This window comes from Oryctolagus cuniculus, chromosome X (assembly GCF_051225735.1).
Source record: "Oryctolagus cuniculus isolate XC-2025 breed Fujian yellow rabbit chromosome X, ASM5122573v1, whole genome shotgun sequence".
NCBI classification, from domain to species: Eukaryota; Metazoa; Chordata; class Mammalia; order Lagomorpha; family Leporidae; genus Oryctolagus; species Oryctolagus cuniculus.
Window position 1 is genome coordinate 35606286 of NC_142888.1, and position 20833 is coordinate 35627118.

The following is a 20833-nucleotide window of genomic DNA, read 5'->3' on the forward strand; positions in this document are numbered from 1 at the left end:
AGACAGAGAGAAAGGTCTTCCCTTTCCGTTGGTTCACCCCCACAATGGCTGCTGTGGCTGGCGCACCTCGCTGATCTGAAGCTAGGAGCCGGGTGCTTCCTCCCTGTCTCCCATGTGGGTGCAGGGCCCAAGGACTTGGGCCATCCTCCACTGCACTCCCGGGCCACAGCAGAGAGCTGGCCTGGAAGAGGAGCAACCGGGACAGAATCCGGCGCCCTGACCGGGACTAGAACCTGGGGTGCTGGCACCAAAGATGGAGGATTAGCCTATTGAGCTGCAGCGCTGGCCAATACTACACTATTTTTATTAGTATAACTGTCTGGCATAAGTCCTCCAAATTTGTTTCTTTAAGTCATTTTGTCTACTTTGCGTCCTTTGTAATTCCATCTGAAATTTAGAATCAGCTACAAAATCATCTGTTGGGAGTATTTATTGAGTCTGTTTATAGATCAATTTGGGGATTAATAAAATCAAGTCTTTCACATGCAAATGACATGTCTCTCCATTTACTTAGCTCTTCCTCAAAATCTACCCATACAATTTTCATTGTACAGGTCTTTCCAACTTTTGTTACATTTGTCCCTCAAAATTTAATATTTTGATGATACTATCAGAATAGTATGTTTATTTAAATACTTACTTGTTAGCACATAGAAAGGCAATTGATTTTTGAAGACCTAATAGTAGTTGCTTTTTTTTTCAGATTCCATAAGGATTTTTTTAACCAAGATGTTCGTATGTTATAGGCAAAAAATCATTTCGATCATTTTTTCTGATTTCTTTATTGTCCTTTTTCAGTTTACTATTGCATGGGTTAGATCCTCCACTACAACATGCTTTTCATCCTGTTCCTCATTCAAAAGTAATGTATTCTGTCTTCACCATTATGCTCAAATTATCTGTAAGTTTTTCATAGATGCCCTTTCATCAGGTTGAGGAATACTGCTTCTGTTTTTAGTTTGGTAAAACTTTTGTCAGGAATGAACACTGGATTTGTCAAATGCTGTTTCTGTATCTAATGAAATGACCATTTTTAAATTCTGTTAAAATAGTGAATGGCATAGATTTCTTTTTATATGATTAAACCACCTTTGCATTTCTTGATTATAATGCATCATCCTTTTTCTCTGTTGTCAGATTAAATATGCTAAAGTTTTAGAAATAATTTTTGCATGTGCATTAATGAAACTATTAGTTTGCTTTTCCTAGTGATGCCCTTGATTGGCCTCATACAGTGAATTGGAAAAACTTTTGTTAATTTTCTCTGAAAAAAAAAATTTGTAGTTAGCACTATTTCTTCTTTACAAGATTGGTAGAGTTCACAAATAAATCCATTTGAGCCTAGAATTTTCTTCATGGAGGGGTTCAAACTACATTCAATTAATTAAATAGTGGGTTGGTTTTTTTTTATTTATTTTCATTCTATTTGGAAGGCACAGAGACACAGAGAGGGACAGAAACAGAGATAACAGGGAGATGTCCATTCACTGGTTCACCCCACCCCAATGCCTGCAACTGCCAAGTGGCTGGCCAGGCTGAAGCCAGGAGCCTGTAACTCAACCTGAGTCTCCCATATGGGTGGAAAAAACCCACAACTTGAACAATCAACTTGTTGCATTCCAGGGTGTGCACCAGCAAGAAGCTGGAATCAGGAGTGGCGTCAGGACACAAAGTAAGACATGCCAACATGGGATGGAGGCATTCCAAGCAGTTTCTTAAGCACTGCATGAAATAACTGCTCCTAAACAGTATCTTTTTTCTTTCCTATGCAGCCTATTGGTGAGGGAAGGATTCTTGCCTAGAGTTATGGGAATGACTGACTGGCTTAGGCTATCTGACACTTGACAGATGAGACTGACAACATCATAAATACTCACCAGAAGGGAAAGACACCATACAACATACAAGGCCATATGGAGGTTGCACTAAAGAACAAGGGCTGGGGGAGGTAGGTTTTATAGTATCAAGTGCGTGAGGTGTCCCCAAGTTGACATGGGAGGATGTAATTGGCTTGTTTGACTAATTCCATGGCCTATCAAGAAAATAGACCTTGCTGCTCAGAGATAAGCAGGAACTGTACTTGATCGGTTTGATATGGAGGATGGTTTCCCTAGGAGACCTTGTCCATGGATCCATGGCAGCAGAGTGGGAGGGAGACTTGCAGTTTAGCCATTCAAGACCCTTCCAGTTTTACCAGATGTCATGGCAGTACATAATATTGGAACTTAATTTTAGACCTTACCCCAAAAATGGGCACAGAGCTGCTCAGATTATCTCTTTCTTTTTTTTTAAGATTTATTTATTTATTTGAACGTCAGAGTTACACAGAGAAAGGAGAGGCAGAGAGAGAGAGAGAGGTCTTCCATCCAATGGTTCACTCCACAGTTGGCCGCAATGGCTGGAGCTGTGCTGATCTGAAGCCAGGAGCCAGGAGCTTCTTCCGGGTCTCCCACGTGGGTGCAGGGGCCCAAGTACTTGGGCCATCGTCTACTGTTATCCCAGGCCATAGCAGAGGCTGGATCGGAAGTGGAGCAGCCGGGTCTTGAACCAGTGCCCATATGGTATGCCGGCACTGCAAGCGGCAGCTTTACCCACTAGGCCACAGCACCGGCCTCCAGATTATCTATTTCTTCTAAGTAGTTTTTACTTTACACAAATTATCTGTTTCATGCAAGTTATTAAATGCATTGACATACAAGTTTTTATATAATATTTATTTATCTTTTTAGAATCTGTAGTATCTACAGTGACGTCGCACTCCTCATTCCTGAGCCGGATAATTTTTGTACTTTCTCTTATTCTTCTGACCAGTTTGGCCAAAGATTCATCAATATTTTGATATTAAAGATCTAGTTTTTTATTACATTGGTTTTCTCTATTTTTCTATTTCAGTATAATTGATTTCTTATCTTATTGTGTTAGTTCTTTATTCTTTTTTTAAAGATTTATTTATTTATTTATTTGAAAGTCAGAGTTACACAGAGAGAGAAAGAGAGGCAGAGAGAGAGAGAGAGGTCTTCCATCTGCTGGTTCACTCCCCAGTTGGCCGCAACAGCTGGAGCTGCGCCAATGCAAAGCCAGGAGCCAGGAGCTTCCTCTGGGTCTCTCACGTGGGTGTAGGGGCCCAAGGACTTGGGCCATCTTCCACTGCTTTCCCAGGCTGTAACAGAGAGCTGGATTGGAATTGAAACAGCAGGGTCTCGAACCGGAGCCCATATGGGATGCCGGTGCTTCAGGCCACAGTGTTAACCTGCTGCGCCACAGTGTTGGCTCCAGTTCCTTATTCTTCTTACTTTGGGTTTCATTTGATCTTTTTTATATATCTCTTAGGATGGAAGTTGATATTGTTAATTTAAGACTGTTTCCTAATATGTGAGTAGACATTGAGTGCTGTAAACTCCCATGTAAGCATTACTTTAGTTCCATCTACAATTGTAAACATTTTTTTACATTTTATTCATTTCAACATAATTTATAATATATTTTAATTTGTTCTATGATTCATGGATTCTTTTTTTTTTTTTTTTTTTTTTTTTTTTTTTTTATCTTTTTCTTTTATTTAATGAATATAAATTTCCAAAGTACGTCTCATGGGTTACAATGGCTTTCCCCCCCATACCGTCCCTCCCACCCACCACCCTCCCCTTTCCCACTCCCTCTCCCCTTCCATTCACATCAAGATTCATTTTCGATTATCTTAGTATACAGAAGATCAGCTTAGTATACCTTAAGTAAGGATTTCAACAGTTTGTTCCCACACAGAAACATAAAGTGAAAAATAATAGATGATTTTTTTTTAAATGATGATGAAATCAGATCAGACCTATTGTCATGTTTAATCCCAGTGAGAGTCAAGTTGGGAATTGATAGTTTCTTTTCTTTTTTTTTTTTTTTTTAACAGAAGATCAGTTTAGTGTACATTAAGTAAAGATTTCAACAGTTTGCACCCCCATAGAAACACAAAGTGAAATATACTGTTTGAGTACTCATTATAGCATTAAGCCTCAGTGTACAGCACATTAAGGACAGAGATCCTACATGAGGAGTAAGTGCACAGTGACTCCTGTTGTTGACTTTACAAATTGACACTCCTGTTTATGGCATCAGTAATCTCCCTATGCACCAGTCATGAGTTTCCAAGGCTATGGAAGCCCCTTGAGTTCTCCGACTCTTATCTTGTTTAGACAAGGTCATAGTCAAAGTGGAGGTTCTCTCCTCCCTTCAGAGAAAGGCACCTCCCTCTTTGAAGACCTGTTCTTTCCACTGGGATCTCACTCACAGAGATCTTTTTGCCAGAGTGTCTTGGCTTTCCATGCCTGAAATACTCTCATGGGCTTTTCAGCCAGATCCGAGTGCCTTTAGGGCTGATTCTGAGGCCAGAGTGCTATTTAGGACATCTGCCATTCTATGAGTCTGCTGAGTATCTCACTTCCCATGTTGGATCACTCTCCCCTTTATTTATTCTATCGGTTAGTGTTAGCAGATACTAGACTTGTTTATGTGCTCCCTTTGACTCTTAGTCCTTTCATTATGATCAATTGTGAACTGAAATTGATCACTTGGAATAGTGAGATGGCATTGGCACATGCCACCTTGATGGGATTGAATTGGAATCCCCTAGTATGTTTCCAACTCTACCAATTGGGGCAAGTCAGCCCGAGCATGCCCCAAATTATACATCTCTTCCCTCTCTTATTCCCACTTTTATGTTTAACAGGGATCACATTTCAGTTAATTTTCAACACTTAAGAATAACTGTGTGATAATTACAGAATTAAACCAGTCATATTAAGTAGAACAGACAAAAAAAAAATACTATGAGGGATAATGTATTAAGTTGTCCATTAGCAGTCAGGGCTATGCTGATCAAGTCACCATTTCTCATAGTGTCCCTTTCACTTCAGGAGGTTTCCTTTTTGGTGTTCAGTCAGTTGTCACCGATCAGGGAGAACATATGGTATTTGTCCCTTTGGGACTGGCTTACTTCACTCAGCATGATGTGTTCCAGATTCCTCCATTTTGTTGCAAATGACTGGATTTCGTTGTTTCTTACTGCGGTATAGTATTCTAAAGAATACATATCCCATAATTTCTTTATCCAGTCTACCATTGATGGGCATTTAGGTTGGTTCCAGGTCTTGGCTATTGTGAATTGTGCTGCAATAAACATTAAGGTGCAGACCGCTTTTTTCTTTATCAATTTAAACTCCTTTGGGTAAATTCCAAGGAGTGGGATGGCTGGGTCGAACGGTAGGGTTATATTCAGGTTTCTGAGGAATCTCCAGACTGATTTCCATAGTGGCTTAACCAGTTTGCATTCCCACCAACAGTGGGTTAGTGTCCCTTTTTCCCCACATCCTCGCCAGCATCTGTTGTTGGTAGATTTCTGTATGTGAGCCATTCTAACCGGGGTGAGGTGAAACCTCATTGTGCTTTTTATTTGCATTTCCCTGATTGCTAGTGACCTTGAACATTTTTTCATGTGCCTGTTGGCCATTTGGATTTCCTCTTTTGAAAAATGTCTATTGAAGTCCTTGGCCCATCTCTTAAGTGGGTTGTTGGTTTTGTTTTTGTGGAGTTTCTTGATCTCTTTGTAGATTCTGGTTATTAACCCTTTATCTGTTGCATAGTTTGCAAATATTTTTTCCCATTCTGTCGGTTGTCTCTTCACTCTCCTGACTGTTTCTTTTGCAGTACAGAAACTTCTCAATTTGATGCAATCCCAATAGTTGATTTTGGCTTTGACTGTCTGTGCCTCCCGGGTCTTTTCCAGAAATTCTTTGCCTGTGCCAATATCTTGAAGGGTTTCTCCAATGTTCTCTAGTAACTTGATGGTGTCAGGTCGTAGATTTAGGTCTTTAATCCATGTTGAGTGGATTTTTGTGTAAGGTGTAAGGTAGGGGTCTTGCTTCATGCTTCTGCACGTGGAAATCCAGTTTTCCCAGCACCATTTATTGAATAGACTGTCCTTGCTCCAGGAATTAGTTTTAGATCCTTGATCAAATATAAGTTGGCTGTAGATGTTTGGGTTGATTTCTGGTGTTTCAATTCTGTTCCATTGGTCTATCCATCTGTTTCTGTACCAGTACCATGCTGTTTTGATTACAACTGCCCTGTAGTATGTCCTGAAGTCTGGTATTGTGATGCCTCCGGCTTTGTTTTTGTTGTACAAGATTGCTTTAGCTATTCGAGGTCTCTTGTGCCTCCATATGAATTTCAGCATCATTTTTTCTAGATCTGCGAAGAATGTCTTTGGTATCTTGATTGGGATTGCATTGAATCTATAAATTGCTTTTGGGAGAATGGACATTTTGATGATGTTGATTCTTCCAATCCATGAGCATGGAAGATTTTTCCATTTTTTGGTATCCTCTTCTATTTCTTTCTTTAAGGTTTTGTAATTTTCATCGTAGAGATCTTTAACGTCCTTGGTTAAGTTTATTCCAAGGTATTTGATTGTTTTTGTAGCTATTGTGAATGGGATTGATCTTAGCAGTTCTTTCTCAGTCATGGCATTACTTGTGTATACAAAGGCTGTTGATTTTTGTGCATTGATTTTATATCTGATTCATGGATTCTTTAGATGTATGTTGTTTAGTTTCCAAGTACTTGGGGATTTTAATTATATCTGCTTGTTATTGAGTCAGAGAATATACATTTCTGATATTTGAAAACTTTTAAAGTTATTGAGACTTAGTTATGGTCCATATACGCTTAAGAGTAATGTATATTCTGTGGTTTTGTAGATCATTGTATAAATATCAGCAGGTCAGTCTGGTTGATAGTGTTGTTCAAGTCTTCTGAATCCTTAATGCAGTTTTTGTATTTTTTTTCTTTTTTAGATTTTTATTTGTTCAGTTTTTGATGGGTTCATAGTTCATAGATACAGTTCTGAGAATATAATTATATTCCCTTTATCCTTCCCTCCCCTTCCCTCACTCCTATCCTCCCTCCCTCTCCCTTTCCCCTGTCTTCCCTTCATTTTTGAGATAATATATCTTTATTTTGCATTGCACTGTATGTTCTATCAGTTGTTTGAGAGAAAGTGTCAGAACTTTTGGCTGCAATGGGAGAGTTGTCTTGTCTTATGAATTATTGTACATTTCCAGTTCCCGTTTAATGTATTTGAAAATTATGCTATTAAATCCACACATAAAGATTATAAAGATTAAGGAAGAAATAAGGTTATCTTTGTTCACAGATGACATGACTTTCTATGTAGAAAATGCCAAAGAATTGACAACAACAACAAAACATTCCTGGAGCTAATGAACAATTATAACAAGCTTTTAGAAAATAATGTTAATATATAAAATTCAATTACTTCCACACTTGTATATGAATAATGGAAAATCTGAATTTGAAATCAAAAGCAATACCATTTATATTAGCAGTGAAGAATTTAATAGGTATAAATCCAACAAGCTATATATGAGGCAAATTATAAAATTTTAACAAAGAAATAAAATAATATCTAAATAAATGGAGATACTGATGTATATAGATAGGAAGTCTCAATATTATCAAGATGTTAGTTCTTTAAAACATTACAAATTCAACACAATTCCCATCAAAATTTCAGCCAGTCACTTAACGAATATTGACAAACTGTCCCTAAATTTTATATGGAGAGCAAAAAACAGAACAGCCAAGAAAATATCAAAGAAGAACAAAGTTGGAGAACTAACACTCCCCTGCTTCAAAACTCACTGTAAAAAATACACTAATCAAGTCAGTGTGGTATTGGAAAAACAAAAGAGAACTAGATTGACAGAACAGAATGGTGCCCACAAATAGACACACACTAATATAGCCAACTCATCTTTCACAAAGGAACCAACGCAATACAATGGAGAAATAGTAGTCTTTTCAACAAATGGTGTTAGAAAAACTGGACACTCACCTGCAAAAAAACATGACTCTAAATACACAGGCTTCATATTTTTTCACACAAATTAACCTCAATGACTAATAGACTGAAATGTAACATGCAAAGCTATAAAACTCCTGGAAGATAACATAGAAACTAACTGACTTTGATGATGACTTCTTAGATGCAACACTCAAAGCAAGATTCATAAAAGAAAAAAAATGACAAACTAGACTTCCTTAAAGCTTAAACAAACTACTTTGTAAAATACACTATTAATAGAATAAAAAAACAGGCAATATACATCAAAGAAAGGCCTGATGCACCAAATACACAAAGAATACTTAAAAACAACTACAATAGAAAACAAACAACACAAAAAACTAACAAAAGACCTTAGCATGCACATCACAAAAATATATAAATGGCAAGAAGGCATACGAAAAGATGCTTAAAATCATATGTCATTGGGAAATACACATTAAACCAATAATACAATACCACTATACACCTATTAGAACAGTCGAAAGCACACCAAATCCTAGTAATTTCATTTATAAAATTTTATTTATTGCTGATTGAAATTCAAAGTAGAATAGCCACTTTGGAGGGCAGTTTCATACAAGACTTAATATTTTCTTACTACGTGACCCAGTTGTTTTATTTTTTTTTCATTCATTGGTATTTACAAAATTGAGTTGTAAAACCTATTCATGAATGTTTATAACAGAATTATTGATAATTGCCAAAGTTTGGAAACAAACAAGATGTACCTCAATAGGTGGATGGACAGATTTTTGTACAAAAATATTATTCAGCAATAAAAATAATGAGCTATAGGCGCAGCATCCCATATGGGTGCTGGTTCATGTCCCAGCTGCTCCGCTTCCAATCCGGCTCGCTGCTAATGAACTGGGAAAGTGGTGGAAGATGACCCAAGTGCTTGGGCCCCTGTCACTGATGTGGGAGACCGGGATGAAGCTCCTGGCTCCTGGCTTTGGCCTGGCCCAGACCCGACCATTACAGCCATCTGGGGAGTGAGCCAGTGGACATGATTCTCTCCCCCCCTCCCCCCCTCTCTCTCCTCCCTGCCTCTCTTTCTGTAACTCTGACTTTCAAATAAATATATCCCTAAAAGTAAATAAATAAAGGAGCTATCATGTTCCCAACTGAAACGGTGTACTTGTAAGTGAGCATTGCTATCTGAAAGAAGCAATTTGAAAAGCCCACATAAGGTATAAATACAACTATATGATATTCTGGAAAAGGCAAAACTATGGAGCTAATAAGATCAGCGGTTTCCAGAGATTCAGAGGCTGGGGGGAAATTACCAATAGGTGGATCATAGGTGATTTTTAGGGCCATGAAACTTTTTTATGCTAAGGTTATGGTGGATAGATGTCACCATAAATGTGAAAAACCTGGAATGAAAAACACAAAGAATGAACTCTAGTATAAATTCTAGATTCTAGTTAGTTGTACTTTGGAAATTAATATTTATTAAATAAAAGTTAAAATAATAATAATAATAATAATGTATTGGGGCCAGTGCTGTGGCATAGTAGGCAAAGCCTCTGCCTGTGATGTTGGCATCCCATATGTGCACTGGTTCTAGTCCCAGCTGCTCCTCTTCCAGTCTAGCTCTCTGATACTGCTTGGGAAAGCAGTGGAAGATAGTCCAAGTCCTCAGCTCCTGCACCCACTTGGGAGACCCAAAAGAAGCTCCTGGCTCCTGGCTTCAGATTGGCTCAACTCTAGTCATTGCGGCCATATGGGGAGTGAATCGGTGGATGGAGGACCTTTTTGTCTCTTCTTCTCACTGTCTGTAACTCTACCTCTCAAATAAATAAATAAAATCTTTAAAATGTATATCAGTATTGACTCATTAGGTGTACCACATTAATCCAAGACAACAAAAATGAAGGAATTTGTTACAGTTAAAGAGGTAAATGGGAATTCTCAGTATTTTTGCTCATTATTTTTCTGTAAACCTACCTTTATGGATTTTGGGAGCTGATATTGTGGCACAGCCTGCTATCTGCAGCACCTGCATCCTAAATGGGTGCTTGTTCGAGTCCTGGCTGCTCCACTTCTGATCGAGCTCCCTGCTAATGTGTCTGGAAAAGCAGTGGAAGATGGCCCAAACCCTTGGTCCCCTGCCACCCACGTGGGAGATCCTGAAAAAGCTCCTGGCTCTTGGCTTTGTCCTGGCCCAGCCCTGGCTCTTGAGGCCATTTGGGGAGTGAACCAGCAGATGGAAGATCTCTCACTGCACTCCCAGGCCATAAGCAGAGAACAGGATTCAAAGAGGAGCATCCAAGACATGAACCAGAGCCCATATGGGTTGCTGGCACTGCAGACGGAGGCTTAACCTACTATGCCACAGCACTGGCCCCAAATGCATTGATTTTTTTTAAATCAAAGTTTCTACTAAATGTGGTCAATCTTAACTCCAGCTTCTTGAACATGTGGAATAATTATAATAATCATTTAAATATTATCCTTCAGTAATTTTATGACTGTGTCATTCTTGATTTGTTTCAATGGAATGCACTTTCTCCTCATTATGGTTTGTATTTTTCTAATTTGCATGCTTGAAATCTTTTGATCAAATGCAAAATATTGTTAAGGTTAAATTTTTAAATAAAAGATATTTTTTTTATTTCTATACAGGATTATGAAAGAATATCATAATTATATATTGTTGATATGGGAAAAGATCAATATTAAAAAATACAGTTTCTACTGAATGTGTATTTCTTTAACACTATCATAAAGTTGAATAACCCTAAGTCAAGCCATGGTAAATTGAGATCATCTCTATAGGAAATACCAATTTTAGTGACAGCAGATTGCTCATTTTAAACCATGGAGGACTGAAGGAAGTGGCACGATATTTTTTAAGTACTTGGACAAAGAAGCCAGCAGCTGTAAATTTTATACTTAAATATATCAACCTACAAGATAAAAGGGGTTAATAAATAAATACTCAAAACATGGAAAACTAAGACACTTTATCATTTATTGATCTACCCCTAAAGAATGACTAAAGGAAGTTCTCTAAACAGAAAGGAAAGGATAACTGAAGAAAACTTGGAACATCACAGAGGAAAGAAGAAAAATAGAATGGATATAAATAGGATAAAAGAATACAAACCAGCCTTTCCTTCATAAGCTTGTTAAATCAGGTTTGATGGTTGAAGCAAAAATATTAACAACATCTGCTTTTGTGCTCAATACATGTAAAGGAAGTACTTGAGACAATCAATTTTAAAAGGAGTATTTGGGAATAAATGGAAGTAAGCATTCTATACTTCATACAAAAGCATAAAATATCAATATCTGTAGATGCTGGTGTCGCTCTCCCATTCGCGGAGGAACGTCACAGGACCCTGCGCTGTTCTTTTGTCTGCTCGGCCCTTCCCGGGTTTGCTGCTGGTCCTTCCTGGGTTGGCTGCCGACCCCTCCACCTCCGTGGAGGGGCGGTACCCCCTGCCACTTTCCCCGTTTCCGCGGAGGACCCGCACACCGCCGGCCAGCTCTTTCGGGGGCTGCTCAGATGTTCCTTCAGATGTTCCCTGGTGCATGTTGTCTCTCTCCTCCTTTATAGTCCTCTTCCACCAATCCCAACTCTGCTACCCACACGCCGAACACGCTGCTCTCCTCCAATCAGGAGCAGGATCAGCTCCTGCAGCTTATCAAACTGATGAGGCAGCTGCGTAGTTATTTGCTCCTCCCCAGCGCCATATTGTGGGAAAGCAGATGGATAGAATAAGTCTTAATTCCAGTAACTTAGTCTAGTCTCAGTTGCTCCCCACAGCTGGGAAATACATTTATACTGAAATAACTACAGCAACCACTAAACATGGATACAAGGTGAAAAATTCAAAAGCGTTATATAGGAATGAAGATATAATTCTAAAATACATGCAAGTAACCCAAGAAATGCAAGAAAAAATGAAACACAGGAGTGAGAAATGCAGAGAGCAAATAAAAATGAATAATAAAATGGCAGCCTGAAACCCTAACTTATCAGTATTTAATTTGTAAATTGTCTACACTAATTAAAGACAGAGATTGGAAGAGTCACTTATTTAGCTACATTGGAAGAGTTACTTGTTTATTTTTACATTGTAAGTTGATAAACCATGATTATACATACATAATGGGGTATAAAGTGATGTGAGTATATGTACATATATATTATGTTAATTAACTGTTGAACCATTACATATACATATATATACACACATATGGTGTGAGCTAAATATACATATATAACTAATTATATAGTTAATTAACCATTGACATATATATGTTGTTAATTTACCATTGAACCATCCCACACATATATGTATATATGACTAATTAATAATATGTATGTAAATATAGCTCACATAATACAATTATGGGATGATACAATGGTTAATTCACGTATGAAGCACCTTATGTACTTGTCATTTTGTTGTGGTGAACATATTTGAAATTGACTGTCTTAGTGTCTTTGAAGTACACAATACACCATTGTTAATGATAGTCACCAAGCTGTGTGATAGTTTTCAAAATAGTTACATCTTTTGTAAAAGTGAAACTTTGTACCTTGTGACCAGCATCTTCCCATTCCTTCCACACCACAGTCTCTGGGAACTAGTATTTGGCTCTGATTCTATGAGTACAGCAGAATTGATTTTGAGAAGTGACCAAAATACACACTATCTACAGGAAATGTATTCCACATACAACTAAGAGTGGACTGAAAGTTGATGGGGAAAGTATATCACGCTATGAGTACTCCTTTATAAACAAGGATTGGTCTAACCAATACTAAAGATTGCATGCTTCACAGCTGCCACTGTGGCGTACCACCTGTGGTACTGCCATCCCACACAGGAGCTGGTTCTAGTCCCAGCTGCTCCTATCCAGGTTCCTGCTAATGCACCTGGGAAAGCAGCAGAGAATGACCCAAGTCTAGGGCCTATGCACCCATGTGGGAGACTAGGGTGAAGCTCCTGACTCCTGGTTCCAGGTTCCGGCAAGGCCCAGCCCTGACCATTTTGGCCATTTGGAGCAGGAACTAGCAGATGGAGGAACTCTCTCTTTCTCTTCTTTCTCTCTCTCTCCCCCGCCCCCTGACTCTGCCTCTCCCTCTCTATAATTTTGACTTCCAAAAGAATAAATAAATCTTAAAAAAAAAAAAAAGGCTGCATGCTTCCCACAAATAAAAGTACTAGGAACGGGTAAGAGGTTACGTAATGATGTAAGGATAAATCGGCCAAGAAATCACAGCAATCCTAAATGGATATGAAGCAAAAAGCAACCCCTCAAACACGTGAAATGAAAAGTGACAGAACTGAAACAGAAAGCACTGGGGATTTGAGCACTGCACAGTCAGCATTTAAAATAACTTGCAATATTTTCTGATTGACTCAAAAGCAAAAACTCAACCATAGGCTGAAATCCCAAGAACTAAGTAAGGCAAGTGATTTTTAAATGTTGAATTTAAAAGAAAACTAAATATTACAGAATTAATTATTCCTCTAAATAGTAGCAGTCACTCCCCGAGGGGACTTTGAGCAATGGGAGTACTTCACAGCACTGCTGAACTCCAGGGTATCCCTGTGACCCACCTGGGTAGAAGGCACACGGACTTCACAATAAAAGTCCTCTAAAATAGGTCCCTTTATGCCATTCATACCTACTAATCACCAGATACATTTGATCCTAGAGCTTTCAAATAATATTATGTAGTCCTTCTTTTACCTCCAAGCAAAAGCTATAAGAACTACCCGTGCCTTCAATGGAAGCTCCATCCTGGAGTGACCATGGAGCTGAATATAGCCATAGGCAACTCTGAAGGAAAATGACATTGGGTTATCTCGTAGGGTCTGGTCTATCCTGGCTGATATTACAGACAAGTGAAGACTGTTCAAAAAAAAAAAAGAATAATCTGGAATCAGACCACAATAATTTAGGGTGAGAAAGGAGTAAACAACACAGTATAAGGGCCAGCATTGTGGCGTGGTGTGTAAAGCCACCGCCTGCAGTGCTGGCATCCATATGGGCGCTGGTTCGAGTCCCAGCAGCTGCACTTCTGATCCAGCTCCCTGCTATGGCCTGTGAAGGCAGTGGAAGAGGGCCCAAGTCCTTGGGTCTCTGGATCACTTAAAGGAAGGCAGAACCCTCAGGGCAAGCCCAGAACTTAAAATTGCTGCGACTCAGAATTGCCCACATACAATCACATGCTGTGAAACTAAGCTGTGCTTTGGGGCCACATCTGGAGATGGAAGTCAGATCTGAGAGCTCATTCACAGTGATGATGTGGGAAAGCCAACGCCTCACTGTTAGCTGAGACCCCAGTGACCTACACTTTCCACATCAGGAGCAACAAATCCTAAGGAAATCAGCTCTGCCTACTGCCTCATTTGCACCATCTGCTTATCAATTAAGGAGTATATGGACCTGGGTGGCAATGGAACTATCACAGACCAACCCAGGGGAACACCGCAAATTCAAGTGCACATGTACACAGTCAGATGCATCTATTAGGAAGAGAAGAACGGCTGAAAATGAGCTCAGCACCCATCGTGACAGGTTGCCAGAATAGCTAGAAAACAAACACAGAGACATATGAAGAATCATTCAGGACGAAGCCACAAATTAACAAAAGATAAATCAAACGCACAACAGAGAGTTTTCACAAAACACTTCTGGGCTCCTTTGAAGTCTGTAAAATGACAAACCTCTGATGAGACAGAAAGAAGAAAGGAACAAAGACACAAATTACTAACACAGGGAATCAAAAGTGCCAGGACTAGCCTAGACACATGGATGCTAAAGGTGCTGACAATTTGGAAGAAGTGGCCAAACAGGAAAATGCAAAATGAAACTCCCCTTTTCCAACAGAAGGCATAAAAGCATGTGAACATCAAGAAATGGAATCAGTAATTAAACACTTTCAGCAAAAGAATCTCTAGGCTCAGATGGTTTCATACGTGAGTTCTGCGTATACTGAAATAGGAGATGATTCTAACACTACAGCGTATTGTCAGAGAGTAGAGGCCTGCGGTCCACAACCCTCCAGGTTATAGATGTCTACCTTGATACCAAGACTAGACCAGGCGAATTGAGGGTGGATTTCACACCGATCTGTCTCATAAGCACACAAAAGAGCCTAAGCAATGTACCACTGTGCTTCCAATATAGCTCCTTGATAATGCATCCTGGGAGACAACAGATGAGAGCTAAGTGCTTGGGCCCTGACATCCACTGGGGGGGCACGGATTCAGTCCTGGGCCACGTGTAGGTTGGCCTAGCACTGGCTGTTTCAGGTATTTGGGGATGAACCCAGCAGATTTGAAAACTCTCTCTCTCTCTCTCTCTCTCTCTCTCTCTCTCTTAAAAAATAAATAAATAAAAAATAAAAAAAAGAAGAAAGAAAGGAAAGAAAATGAGCAAGTACCATTCACTTCCGGTACAGGTGAGAGAAAGGGAGCAAACCCAATATAATCAGATGTAAAAACGACTTGAAAAAGGTCTCACGCATTCATGATGAATTACAGAAGGCTAGCAGCAGGTGAGACTAATAAGGCTTTTAGATACGACTTTGGAGGGAAGAGGGGCTTTCTAGGTATGCCACTAACAAGGAAAAACTGATAAATGTGAGTAACACAAAGTTCTGCTAGACTCCAGCCACCTAAAGCACTGTGAAAACACAAGAAGCAAAGTATGAACAACTTTGCGGCTCCTATCACAAAGGGCCAACCTCTAGGATTAAAGAAAATTACCTGTTGGTAACGCCTATTGACATTCTAAAATTGATGATTGTTTATACCCTTGTCTATACTCTTGAGAAACAGTGTTTTATTTATATATATACACACACACACACACACACACACACGCACACTTACTACTTGATGTATTCTGTGTTTAGTGGAGGCTAAGCTTGTAATTATAAAGACAACTGAAAGTACGTCATTGTAAAAATTAAAAGAAAATTAAGGGAACAGAGGGAGGGTGGGAGTGAGGAAGGACAGGGTGGGAAATACCATTAGACCCTTAAAACTGTATATATGAAAACATGAAGTGTGGTTCCTGTCTGTAAATTTAAAAAACAGTTGAAAAAAGGAAAAAATGGGCAAAGGGCCCCCTACAGTGTTGCTAGCTGTCACTGCTCTAATGGACTAGCCCCCAGTCTCGGTGGCCCAACAGTGTCGAGTTTGTCTTATGCACGTGAACCCAAATGGATGGAAGCAGGATTGGGAGAGTGGGCTCAGCTTTGTGAAAGAGTTCAGGGAGCAGAAGAAGAGAAGGTGTTTGGCACTGGGCTTTGAAGGGCCCTCTTGGTGACAACACCTGTGGAAAAAAGAGGACGAGGATCACACAGAAGGCCTTTCCCAGTCCTGCTGGTGACTGTCGTGCATCACTTCCGGGCACCTTACGTCAGCCGAGACGTGGTGCAGCTGCCGCAGCTGCCTGCGAGGAAGCTGGGAGCTCGGGGAGGAAAGGGAACAAGGTGAGGAGCAGCGAGTCAGCGTCTGCCCCAGTGGCTGCGGTTGGCGAGGAGTTGGCAGGAGAGAACCTTATAAAGCAAACTCCAGAGTGCAGCTCGGCCGCACAAAAGAATGAAACCCTGTCTTTGGCAGCAAAATGGGTGCAACTGGAGACCATTACAGTTAGTGAAATGAGGTAGGCAAGAAGGCACATACCATAGTTCTCCCTGGTCCGTAGTGACGAGTAGAGTGCCGAAAGTGGCATGTAGAGGAGTGAAATTGACGTTTTGAGATTTGCCGTTTGTTGCAGCCCTTGGCTGTACCACGGAGGAACAGTGCCTTCTCTTGTGTTTGTGGAACCCTTTACTTCGTGTAGGGTTCGTCTTGGGAGCACACAGCAGACTGAAAGTAAATCATTGTTAAAGTTAAGAGAGGGACAGAGAGGAAGGAGGAGGAAGGGTGGGAGTGTGGGTGGGAGGGCGAGGAGGGGCAAGGTATCACCATGTGGCCGAGTCTGTGCATATGAAAGACATGAAATGTGTATACCTTAAACAAAATAAAAAAAAAAAAAACGCAACTGAGTAGATTAAAAAAATCTCCCGAATAGCAAGAGTTGAGAGTCTTCAGTTCAAATATAGTAGCGCACAGGCCAGTATGTGAGGCCTGCTCAAACACCCAAGCCTGTGAATATCATTGATGTGCTGAGGATTAGAGGAAACAGACAGTCCCCAAGCCCTGCAGATGTAACTTGGTGTATCACCTATAGAGGGCGACGTTGCAATGCCTGTCGTCCTGTGTGCCTTTACCCTTCCTCCAGGAATCCTCCTCTAAGAGGTTATCCTGCCAATGTGCTTGCACATCCTGGGATGATGGCACATTTCTACTCCCCTTTTCACAAGAAGGGACAGGGTGAAGAACACAGACTGTGGTCCCAGGCAATGCTGAATGTGTGACGCTTTTCCATCCCGCAGCTCAGGCTAAGGGAGAGGCCTTGGGCAAAAGGACAGGTGGAGCCCCTTGGGCCCAAGCAGGAGAGGCCTTTCTCCCTCCCTTCCACTTCCACACACTGCCTTCTGCCCTGACATGCTGTTTGTCTCCGTAGCGATAGGCAATATTCCCTCGACAAGGGGACACTCATACAGAGAGGGAGGGGCCTCAAGGGTGCTCACAGAGTCCCTGCTGGATCCCTGGACTTCTCAACCCTTCCCCACCCTGCACCCACACCCAAGGCCTCTGCACAGGGAGGATCTAGGCAGCAGCCTTGTGGGCAGCTGGGGGAGGAGGTTGGGGGTCGGGGAGCACAGAGAACCTGTCCCAGAGAGGCAGGGAGCTGGCAGGAGCAGGGTCTCCCGAAAGCAATGGGTCTGGGTCCTCATACACTGCATGTGTACTGGACGTCACTGACAGCTCCTGAGTATGAAGGAGAAAGAGTTAAGGATTCCAGGACTGTGGTACTGAGAAGCCCAGGGTCCTGTTCAGCTCTGGTGCCAGGTGGGGTTGCCCTGGTTGCCAGCCATGAAGCCCAGCCGCCCCTTGTTGCCGTAGAGCCATCTTTTCCTTCTCTGGGGACTCAGCGGCCTCACCAGGAACATGACGACAGAAAAGATACACGCGTCCAGGCGGTGTCTGGAGACCTAGGTAGGTGATGGCATGCAAGTGCTGAGTGTCATGGTTACAACACTGGATGAGACCACTCCGTGTTCAGGGCAGTAATTACGTACCGACACAGGTGGTGATGAGTACTATGCCAACAATGCCTAACAGTCACTTGAGAATTACGGAACGTGCAGGTTTTGTGAAAAGGGTGCAGAGAAATACAAAGCTCACATGCAGACATCGGGAGAAAAGGGGCCCTGGACCCCAGCAGGCAAGCAGTGCCTTAGCTGTGGCTCAGGACAACGTGTCTGCAAGCAGCTCCCTGCGTCAGCTGTCTGCCCGCGATCAGGTCACGGCAGCCAGTCCACACAAAGTGCTGTCTGCTAGGAACTCGGCGTGGAAGCGTGTGTTCCTGCTGAGGCACGTGGAGATCCCAGAAGCCAGGTGAGCCAGCCAGGTTCCCATGGCAACCGAGGACCTCAGCTGCCTCTCCTGTCAGATGTGCAGGGTGCAGAGGTGTGTGGTGGTGCAACCACTGCCAGCAGAGCCTGCCTGCACAGCAGAGTGCCGCCTCGACTGACTTCCAATTCCTCCTCCTGCTGGTGCGCAGTCCAGGAGGCAGTGCTGATGGCTCAAGGGCCTGGCCCCTGACACCCCTGTGCGAGACATGGACTGAGTTCCTGGCTCTTGGACCAGCCGCATCACCGAGGCCATTGGTAGGAGAGCCAGGGGAAGGAAGAGCGATCCGTCCCTTTCTCTTTCTGCCTTGCACATGAATTAAAATGCATAAATAAGCATCTACCCAAAAGCCAATGCAGGTCAGGCTTTGTGAAGGGTCAGGGCTGCTGGTTGGTGGGAACGGTTGGTGCCACTATATGGGAGCACCCCTGTGTACTGGACACATCGTCCGTCTACCTACAAAGCACCCCTGGGTGCTGCTCTAAAGCTCCCAGGGAGCACCAGTGCCCAGAGGCTCAGGTATTTCCCGGCAACCAGCCCAGACCACATCCTCCTTGTCTCTACTGGCCCTTGCTTTCTGTCGCCCATCCCACTACCCCATGGATGGCCCCATTCCCTTCCCTCTACTATGTAGTATGTAGGATGCCAACGGAGCAGAATGTGGGGCAGAGAGCACCTGGAACGTCTGTTGGCTGAAGGGGCAGATTCAGGTAGGAGGGAGGCAGAGACCCGGGTTAGTTTTCTCACCGTACTGAGTCAGCTCTCCAGATATGGACCTTATTAGAGACACACCGTTGGGCTGGTTGCACCCCGTGAGCCTGAGCACCCTTCACATTTCTGCTGAGTTTGCCAAGAATACTGAGCCCCAACGACCTTGGCCTAGACGACGAGCCTGGGTCTGTTTGCAGTGAGCAAGAGAGAAGGGTGAGGGAGCCCCTGTGCAATGAGCAGGATGCTCCTGCTGCTGGAAAGGAAAGGCCTGAGCTCTCCCACGCTCAGTGTCCTCTCCCTAAACTCTGCCCTCTGCCTGGGGAAGCATCACGTCTGACCACCATCCATGCCCCATGGGACTTGGAGGCCAGGTGGATCCGCTTTAGCTGTGAAGCTAAGCCTACAGCTTTTACTGCAAGAAATAAAGGCCTTTGTCTCTGACCAGAATTCTGTGTCCCCTGTCAGCTTCCAGCAATCCGTGGTGAATTAACCTGGAATTCTGCTTGCAGCGTGGAATCCCAAACCTTCCCCATCCTTGATGTTGATGGGCAACGGTCCTCTGCTTCCCTTTGTCACTGAGGTGTGGGTCAAGTTCCCTAGGTCATTTCCAGATATTGCTTGCATCAGTCCTGCCCACCCCTCCAAGATCGCGTACCTCTTTGCTCCAAATTGCCCTGCTCGTGACTCGTGCCTGGGAAAGCGAGACCCTGATAACTGAGCACTGGTCTGCCCCTTACAACTCGGGTTCCCTGTTGCTAAGCAGCCTGCCAGGAACTCATGGTGGGGACCGATTGTGCTCGTTTGTTTCCGTGCCTGCATCACTCTATGAAGAGTCAGATCCTCTGTGAGGTTCGTTGAAAGAGAATCTTTCTGAAACACTGTAGAGTTTTCAGGGCGTGCATTCTGCTTTACTGCAGGGAGGAGAAAACCCAGCTTGATTCAGTGCCCATATCTGCCTGGTGCCCTTAGCTGAGGGCACTGACATGCTCCTATGCCAGCCCTCCTGCACTTGATGGCCAGGACAATTTCCTTCCGGCCACATGGAATTTGTGAACCCTGGGGGAGTGAAGAGTCCCCTGGTATTTGCAAGGAATCCAATGGTGAGCAACACCATGCATGGTCCTACTCCTTATGCCTAGAGGTAGCAGAGAAGATGATAGCACACAAGGATCACGTTCCTGAATACAGGAGTAGCTCTGTGGCAGCAGTGCAGGATGATAAGTAGCACGTCACTGCGTGGATTCGTAATAAGGGTACCTGACATGCGCCTGGACGTGGGCCTAGACTGCGTGAGGCAAGAGCTGAAATCTGAAGGGAAGATGGCTCCATGACTAACCATCACGGCCAGGCCGGGGTGGCCGGGAGCAGAGCATGCCCAAGGGCATTGAGGTCAGAGCTGCTGCAGCAGGTTCACGGAACTGAAGAGACTTTACGTGACTGCACAATGGCAGAGTGTCGTGAGATGGCGAGGGAAAGAATGAGGTGGGCGGAGGGCAACACAGGCCGAGCATGCTCTATGTGCAAACACCTCACCCTTTCCTGTGTAGACATCGCACCTGCATTTGGCCCTAGCTCCCTCTGAGTGGCAGGGAAGCAGGGGCCCAGGTCCTGACATCCTTTGGGCCTTAACTGCATACAGTCTTAGGGGATGAAGATAAAGGTCCCGTTCCTGGGCTTCTCTGAAAATTCACAGGCACCGTGCCTG